Source organism: Magnolia sinica, chromosome 3, assembly GCF_029962835.1.
Source record: "Magnolia sinica isolate HGM2019 chromosome 3, MsV1, whole genome shotgun sequence".
NCBI classification, from domain to species: Eukaryota; Viridiplantae; Streptophyta; class Magnoliopsida; order Magnoliales; family Magnoliaceae; genus Magnolia; species Magnolia sinica.
In genome coordinates, this window is record NC_080575.1 from 79,051,092 (window position 1) to 79,061,261 (window position 10,170).

A 10,170-nucleotide genomic window follows, 5' to 3' on the forward strand; every position below is an offset into this window, starting at 1 on the left:
CCTTTTCGTCAACGTCCATTTCAAATTGATAGCTTAATCAATGGCCCACCATCTGGCAGCTTAGGCATGATCCAGATCGTCCATCACAGAGTCCATGAAAGGTTGATCAAAACCCAAGTGTTTCAAATGCTGGAAAGTCTTTAGGTACACATGGCGTCGATTACAAGTAGGCTAGCTTGTAGGTGAAATTGTGTTTCCAGCACCGTCAAAACCAAACTGTGGGCCACCTTTAGTCGATCAGAGCCGTTCAGGTTGTAAACCTCTTAAATTCGTCCAAGATTGTTGACCCCACATAAATGCCAAGATTGTTGACCCCACATAAATGCATGCATATGTGCATGCGCTGGATTTCGGCACAAAGACGCCCCACACGAGTGACACATTTTGAAAACGAAAACTATTCCCGCCCCTTTCTCCAGCTAGCTGGCACAATCCATGTGAGGATCCCTCCTCCAATCATAGCCCTTTTCTTCGGACAAATCCAAATCATCCATTCCTTGTTCAAATGGATTAGGGTTCCACAAAGAAAATCAACACTATGGCCTCCTTTCCGCTAGCTGTTTTCCAGAAAATGAGATAACGGGATTAGATCCTAGCCTTTTAGTCTCATTTGACGACTTTGAGGGAGTTTAGGGCTCGATTTAACACCAGAACATTGAGTAGCAAAGGGTCTCTCTCCCACGTCCTTGCCGCAACTCAACAAACAACCGCAAGCTTCTCCTTTCGAACCCACCCATGAAAACCCTTTAGATCTTCGATTCCAAGCATCCACGAGCTTCCTTGAATAGGTCTTGACTGCTTAACATCAGTGTTTTGAAGAAATAAGCCCCCATTTTCAATCTGCCATTAACGCTTGCATGTTCTTCTCCGCCGCTGCTGGCATGTTTTGCACGACTGGTTGAGTTGTCTAATTCCATAAGTGGCTGGACTCTACGATAAAAATACAGGAAAAGGATGAAGAAGTAGAAGCAGATAGAAAGAGAAGAAGAAAGAGTTTGGGAAAGTCGAGAGCAGGCAGCCGCTGCTCGTTAGGTCGAGTTGTGCAAGTCAGGTGGGTCTGGTTTAGCCGAGCAACCTTGCTGGACATTAGGCCTTGGAAGAAAAACAGGAAGCCTCATGAGCTAGGGATGCCTTGCTTCCATGTCACACCGGGTCGACTCGACTGAGTCACTAGGTCGAGTCAGGCCATGTTTTGATGAGTCCATTGTTGGACATCCTCTAATAGAAAGAGAAAAGATATGGTAAGAAAGAAGAAGAGAGGAAGGATGAGAGGGAGAGACATCAGTTGAGTCGACTCACTCAGATCGAGCTCGAGTTAAGTAAGCCATTTCATTCAATCATATTTTTTGTTAATTTAACATCATTAGCTATTATTGGATTACTATTTTTAATTAGTAATGTTATTAATATTTTTATTACATCCATTAGGAATTGAATCCAAAAATCTAAACTCTAGGGTGAAATCCTAGACCTAAGAAATCTAAACCCTAGGTCAATACTTTAAACATAAATAGTGAGTTAAGTTTGGATCTAATGGTACAATTTTATAACTTATGGTAGGATCCAAGTCTAAGGGCGTGCGCACTTCCGAATAACATTAGAAGGCAAGTCGACAAATAAGGTGATGATTTCTTCCCCTTGAGCTTTCCACTATCCTATTAGTTTAAGTGATAGTTTCTGTTTTAATTACAGTTGATAATTGATCTCTCTATTACTTGCGCTAGTTGTTAAATTTGATCTCTAACTTATATGCTCAACGTTTATCTTGTATAAACATATGTTTTTTTTTACACATGCACACACACCCCACACACTCACGCTAGTGAAATTTCACCACCTATGGGTACTCGATGCCTTGACCGGGAGTTGAAACTCCTGAGAGTCTACCACCTATATTTTTTTTTGTATATACATATGTTTGTCAGTACATGAAAAATGGAAAAAAAAAAGGATGGATTTTGAGATGGTTGTGGACCGTCTCTAAAATTCCTTAGTTTAAAGATGCTTTAGAGACGGTCGTAAACCGTCTCTAAAATTTTAGACGGCTCTTGACTGTCCTTAATATTATCTTAAAATGTTGAATGTCCACAAATCATTTAAGATGGTCAGAATCCATTGTTAACTGCAGAGAAATGATAGCTATCGACCGTCTGGAATAAAAGACGGTCTTTGACCGTTTTATATGCGGTCATCTGAGACGGTCAATGATCGTCCGCATTAGAGATGGTCATTGGCCGTCTTTTACTAGTAATCTGAGACTGTCAAAGACTGTCTGCATTAGAGACGGTTATTGGTCATCTTTTACTGGTAATTTGAGACTGTCAAAGACCGTCTGCATTAGAGACAGTCTTTAGCCGTCTTATAGTGGTCTTTTGAGACTGTCAAAGACAATCTGCATCAGAGACGGTTTAAGACCGTCTCTAATGCTCAGGTCAAAAATTAAGAACAAAAAAATTATGAATTTCGAAAAAAAAAAAATAGTTGAGAAGCTTAGAAAATTAATTAATAATGTTTAGGAAAAATTTAGATTTTGAAAAATAAAAAAACCTGTGATTTTATAAAAATCTAGATTTTGAAAAAAAAAAATTAAGAACTTTGAATAATGTTGATAATTTTGAAAAAAAAAAAAACATTTCGATAAAAAAATGATATTTTAAAAAAGAAAATATAAGAAATTAAACAAAATTGTGAAAAAATTGACAAATTGTAAAAAAATATATTTTTTGAAAAAGAAAACTAGATTTTGTATTTTGACAAGAAAAATTAAAAAGTTATATAACAAGATTTCGACAAAAAAATTGATATTTTGAAAAAGAAAATTTAAAAAATTAAAAAAAAAATTGTGAAAAAATTGACAAATTGTAAAAAAATATATTTTTTAAAAAAGAAAACTAGATTTTGTATTTTGACAAGAAAAATTGAAAAGTTATATAACAAAAGTGAGATTAAAAAAATGATATTTTGAAAAAGAAAATTTAAGAAATTAAACAAAATTGTGAAAAAATTGACAAATTGTAAAAAAAAATATTTTTTTTAAAAAGAAAACTAGATTTTGTATTTTGACAAGAAAAATTGAAAAGTTAGATAACAAAAGTGAGATTTTGATGATGAGTTGTATATCCTTGCCGCCCCTATGTTTCTCTAACCCATTTTTGGGCTGGGTATAAAAAATTGTGTAGACTTAAATCTTAAGTGGACCACACCACTGGAAAGAATGATAATATAGTACCTCACCATTAAAAATTATAAAGAGCCCATCATAAGGTTTTAGTAATGTTTATTTGCAATCCAACTTGTTGATAATGTAAAGAAGATCTAGATGAAGGTAAACTACAAAGATCAAATTGATCCAAAACTTTTGTGGCCTTCAAAAGGTTTTTAATAGTTATCCATCATTATTTTGATTGGTATGGCCCACCTGAGATTATTGAGTTCTTATGATTTGAAATCACATCCTAAAATATGATGGAAAAATATATGGACGGTGTCGATATACATAAAATATATCAAGGTGGGCCCTACACGGTTAGAGTAACACCCATGAAGGAATTACCTAAATAATGAAATGGTACTATAAGGTCACCTCATGGGAACTTCCCATGAGGTTAATCTGTGTGCGCCCCACCATGATGTGTGTAGAACATCAACACCATGCATTTGATGTGTCCCCTTTAAGTCCAAAAATCAGTCGTATACTCAGGTGGGCCATAGCATCTAAAACTATGTGAAGACATCCTTAAAATATATAAAAGCATTTGGTGGGGCCCACATGAGTTTTGGATGTGTATGAAACTTGGTCTGACTCCTCATCCAAGTGGGACACACATAATGAATGAGCTAGATCTATGAACCACATCTAGGTGGGCCCAATAAATGATTATGAATGTTTTAATGTGAGGGTAACCCTCTCAACTATAGTATGTGGTGTGGCCAACCCAAGTCATGGATCGACTTTATTTTTAAGCTCGTGGCCCACTATGGAATGATGCATCTGACTGACGAGGCAGATCCAAAGTTCAAGTGAACCCACCATAGAAAAGAGTGGGATAGTGACACCCACTATTGAAACCTTTTTAGGGCCCGCCGCAATGTTTATTTGAGATCCAACCTGTTTATAAGTTAATACAGACATGGAATAAGGGAAAACATATATATTAGCTTGGTTGAAAACTTCTACAGCCCAAAGTAAGGTTTTAATGGTAGGCATTCAATTCCCACTATTTTTTTGTGATGAGGTCCACTCGAACTTTGAATCTGACTCATACTTTGGCTCAATCACAAGAAGTTTTTAATGTTGGATATTCAATCAACACCATTTCATGTGGTGTGGTCCAAATACTTGGATGAATAGGAAAAACAAATTTCATATTGATCCGAAACTTTTGTGACCCCCGAAAGGGTTTCAACGCACATTGCATCCTACCCTGCCGTATCTAGTTAGCAATGACACAGTGAATGTATTTGGTTTATCCACACAGTCAATCCATTTTTCTAGATCATTTTAGTGGTTGAGCCCAAAATTAAAGCATATCCAAAGCTCAAGTGGACCATACCACAGGAAACAGTGGGAATAATGATTTCCATCGTTGAAATCTTCCTATGGCCTGCAATGATTTTTATTTGTCATCCAACCTGTTCAATAGATCACAAATACATGGATGAAGGGAAAACTAAAATATCAACTTCATCCAAAACTTCAGTGGCCTCCCAAAAATTTTCCATGGTAGACGTTCAATTTATACTATTTCCTATGATGTGGTCCACTTCAGATTTTTATAGGCTTCATTTTTTAGCTTATGTAATAAAATATTTACTCAGTACGCTTGGGAACGGATTGGCTACTCCCTTTACACCAGCCAATGGCTGGTGGTCAGTGTTCTGTGGCCCCCACCATGATGTATGTGTTTCATCCATGCCGTCCATATATTTTTACAGATAATTTTACAATATGAGACCAAAAATGAGATATATCCAAATCTCAAGTGGACCACATTACAGGAAACAGTGTTGAATGAGCGTCGACCATTAAAAACATTCTGGTAGCCATTGGATCAAGCTAATTTTTATTTTTTCCCTTCATCTGGTCCTGTATGACCAAATCAATAGATTGGATGTGAAATAAACAGTACAGTGGGCCTTAGGAGGATTTTAATGGTGGATATCCAATCACTATTGTTCTTATGTGGTGTGGACCACCTGAGATTTATATCCCTCTAATTTTAGGCATAAAGCTCTAAAATGATCTTTAAAAATGGATGAACGGAATGGATGAAACACATACATCATGGTGGGGCCCACAGAGCACCGTCCATGGACCGCCCAAAATTGGGCGCGCACTCAAAACAGAGTTGCGCCCAATCTCTCCCCATTCTCTCACTCGCAGCTCCCTCTGCCCTCTCTCACACCCCTCCCTTTGCCCTCTCTCTCTCTCTCTCTCTCTCTCTCTCCTCGAACATGGCTGTCGGAGCTTGAGTGGAGGGTGACAGCCATGGATGATGGCGAGGAGTTCCACATCTATCACAAGATCGAGCGAAGTTCACTCCAGGTATGATGATGGAATCCCCAATCTGATTCTAAATTGAAATCCCCAATCTGGCAACTGAATTTGGGGTTCGAATTCAAAATCCCTAATTGACTGATTCGAATCCAAAAAAAAAAATCCCTAATTTCAACTGGATTATGGGGTATATGACTGGAATCCCTAATATGGGACTTGGGATTCGAAATCCCTAATTTCTGATTTGGGGATTCAAATCAGAAAACCATAATTGCTAGATTTGGGATTCGAAATCCCTAATTTCTAATTTGGGGATTCAAATCAGAAAACACTAATTGCTGGATTTGGGATTCAAAATCCCTAATCAGCCTGTATGGGATTCTTTTTTATTTATTTATTTTATTTTTTACACACGCACACACAACCCCACACACTCATGCCACACGCACACAATCCACATTCATGTCTAATTTGGCCCTTGCCGACTCAGGCCCATCTAAGCTTTAGCCCATGTTCATGTCTATGGCAGCCCATCTGCACATCTCCATGTTTGACAATGTGGCTTGGATTTCATGCTTATGTGTATCATTCTCAGACATCTGATTTTCTAGATGGACCGCCTTATACATGCCTGTAAACTTATTAAAAAAAATTCTGATCTTTATGAGAAGTTATTTCCTTTCATAATTCTTTGTCATGAATAGCAGATCAATAAACTCATTTGTTGCTGAGGAGTATGACAACATGCAATGCTTGAGGAGGCTACTAGACATGGGATGTGTTTAGTGTGGCTGTAGTAGTTGTTGTGGAGGTTGCTGGTCATAAGATGAGATGGATGTTGTTGTGGAGGGCCACTACATGCCACGGCGTTGTTTCAATTTTTCTCGGTACAACTATGATGATTTATGGGTTGCTTATTTTTGGATTGCTTTTAGTCCTTGTCTAAGCTTAGATTCCTTGTAATTGTTTCTTTTTGTTAAACACAACTTGACAGACTGAAATTCTCAAGAATCCAATTACTATAGATGTAGATTCTTCAAAATTCAAGTGTCAAAACCACCTATAAATTCCTTTGAAGACATTTCTAACCTCACTTACATTTTTTTCTACCTTTTTAGGATTGCTTCTTAAAGGTGTCGTAGAAGAAGAAGAAGAAGAAGAAGAAGAAAAAGAAAAAGAAAAAGAAGAAGATGCAGGTATGTATGTGTACGGACCCAGTACTGATTCGATAAATACCCCCATCAGTTATGCTTTTGGTCATATAATAATTCTAATAGAAAGAAGAAATTATGGCAAAACTGGTGGAACTGGTGGAGGATTACATTTATATTGCATTTTGTGAATTGTCATTGAAGGGTCCTAAGGTTTGGGAAATTTTCAAGAAAGAATGATCTTTGGGCTAAGCATTGTCTTTTGCTTGAATGAGGGAAAAAAAGTCATCCCTTTCATGAGAAAAGAAAATGTATGAAAGCCCACAAAAGAAAAGAAAAAAAACTATATTCAATACCTTTAAAAGCCATGACTAATGAAATGTGATTCTTGAATCTTGATAATTTGAGTTTAAAAAAAAAAATCAAGCTTTTCTAATTATTAGCTTCCTTTTTTGGAATTGATGAAACTAGAGGAAAAGTCACTTATGCATCATGTGGACTTCATCATGTAGATTTTTCTGGACCCTGGCCCAAAAATGAGGCCATCCACTCATTAGGTGAGCTACAATGTGTGAAAAAAATGGATGGTTTCCATCTACTTGTCTCATACTATATGCCCTACTCATGAGTTTTTACTGTATTAACTTTTGTGCCAAGGAATCTATATGGTGGGTATTGGATCTCTCACATGTATGCCAGATTAGCATGTGTTCGAGTGTATAGAGGAACTGGGCTATACATGGATGCTGAATTAACAAACTTCCAAGAAATTATTTCACCGATCTTGATCTTCTGCAATTTGTGAATGGGTCTGTTGTATAAATGGAAGTCAAGTTCATTTATAGAATTCTTTTTCTAGAGCAACCCATCCATCTTGAATGTAGACTGCTGGCTCCATTCCTCTAAAATATCAATTTCTTGTGCATGTGAGGTTCACTTAATCAATCAGATAGATTAAAAACATTCAAGTGGAAAGTAGGGATTTTTAGATAGACTGCTGGCTCCATTCCTCTAAAAAACTGTAATGGCATTTTCATAAATTTCATATCATTCCTCTCTCGTAGATCTCGTGCTAAATGCATGAACTGATTATCTGTATTTTTATTTTTTAATGCATGATTTCATTAGGGTTAGGGTTTTTTATTTTTTGTTTTCCTTCTCATTTTATTTCTGTATGAATCATTTATTCATGAACCAGTAATTACTGATTCCCATGATATGGTCTGTTTTGTGAATGTGCTTTTTTTTCTCTAGGTAAGATTGGAAAAGTTTAAATTAAAATAAAATCTATGTGAAAGGAGAAAAAGAGTTAACTCATCAGGGGATCATAAAATCCCATTCGCAGTTGGAAAAATAAAAGACACTGCATCAACTAAATGGATCCCTCATTTCAAGTACAAAAATTGCTGTTATTTATTTCTATTACTTGTAATTCATTGTCATGTGATATTTGGATGGAGACTAGCACTCTATTTTTCAACCAAAATGTACTTTATTTTTTTTTCTTTTTTTTTTTTGCCACAATCAAAAGGCTAGAATTGTCCCAGCTAGAAGACTTTAATACTCGACACAAGGAAGAATTTAAAGCTGCATGGTTGGTCTCACTCTCATCTTATATTCCATCAAATGTCCATACACGTGGTTGGCTGGCAACATGTGACATGTGTAAAGTTGCTTCTGGGGCTCAAAAACCACCATCTTAGTTAAGTTATTGAATGCAAAAAATTTCTCCCATTATTTAGTTACACCAACAATCAGCATTTTTAGCAGCAGTAACCATTAGTTAAAACTTACTAAGTTCTACTAATTGAAGTGGCAGGTTCACATGTGTAACAAGCTTGCTAACCATTACTAGGACTTGTTGACCCAGTGGTGTTTCCCGCTATGACATATGTGAAAATGCACTGGGTATGCATTCATTTTTTTTTTTTTTTTTGCCATGAAGGTCCTTTTCCTTGAACTTAAGAAAGAATTGAACTTATTTTTATTCTTGGAAACTGGATGTAGCGTTCTTTTACTGCAAGATAGATGGGAGTTCCCTTTGCTTGCACTATGACATGATCGTACATGTTGGAGGTAAAAGAACCTATGGAAGATATCTACGATTGAGGCAGAGAGTTGAGGTTAGTTTCTGTTTTAGAGTTCCCTTTTTTGTCTTCTATCAGTATTTACTTATGATGTAGTGCATCTTGATTTTCCAAAATCAATTGAACTCCATTGCTCAACAGTTACTATCCTTTCTTTGAATGCTTAAAGATGTAATAAGACTTGAAAATCTCAAGTGTTTACAATCCAACTTTATCATTAGGGCTGCTTTCACCGGGTTTGATGCAAAAATCGTCACAACTTCACAGAAAGACAAATAGCATCAGTAGCTACAAATTGCAACCTGGATTTAAACAAGGTTCGAGGTGCCATCAACAATACTAACAGAATCCTCCAGGTCAGATTGTTGATTGGACCTGATTTTATTTAAATGATCTTAATAATCTATTTTATTTAAATGAGCAGACTCGGATGTGCGTCGGAGCTATCTAGATGTTGAGTGGGGGTCCCTGGAAGGTGGGAACCGCTGTTATGACATGATGAAGCTGTCCATTTCCTATGGACAGCATTGGAGTGGCCTGGCCATTTGGACAGCCATGTTTATGTATTTACTCAAAATTGATGGAGCAGACCCGGATGTGCGTCGAAGCTATCTGGATGTTGAGCGGGGGTCCCTGGAAGGTGGGAACCGCTGTTATGACCATGATGAAGCTGTCCATTTCCTATGGACAGCATTGGAAGGGCCTGGCCAATTGGAGCAGGCTGTGTTTATATCTGTATTTGCAGGGACCACAACCTTAACTTATAACCTAAACCTATTCTCAAATCCCAAAACCTATAACTACAACCTAAACCTTAACCTAAACCTATAACCGATAACCTAAACTTAATTCCCTAAACTTTAACATACAACCTAACCTAAACCTATACTTATAACCTAAACCTATTCTCAAATCCCAAAACCTATGACCTAAACCTTAACCTAAACCTATAACCTATAACCTATAACCTGAACCTATAACCTAAACTCAATTCCCTAAACCTTAACCTATAACCTAACCTAAACTTATACTTATAACCTAAACCTATTCTCAAATCCCAAAACAGATAACTATAACCTAAACCTTAACCAAAAACCTATAACCTAACCTAAACCTAAACATAAACCTATAACCTTAACCTAAACCTAAACCTATAACCTTAACCTTAACCTAAACCTATAACCTAAACCTAAACCTAAACCTATAACCTAAACCTATTCTCAAATCCCTAAACCTATAACCTAAACATAAACCTAAACCTATAACGTATAACCTATAACCTAAACCTATTCTCAAATCCCTAAACCTATAACCTAAACCTATAACCTATAACTTAAACCTATTTAACCTATAACCTAAACCCAAACCTAAACTTAAAACTTAACTTAAATCTATAACCTAAACCCATAACCTATAACCTATAACCTAAACCTAA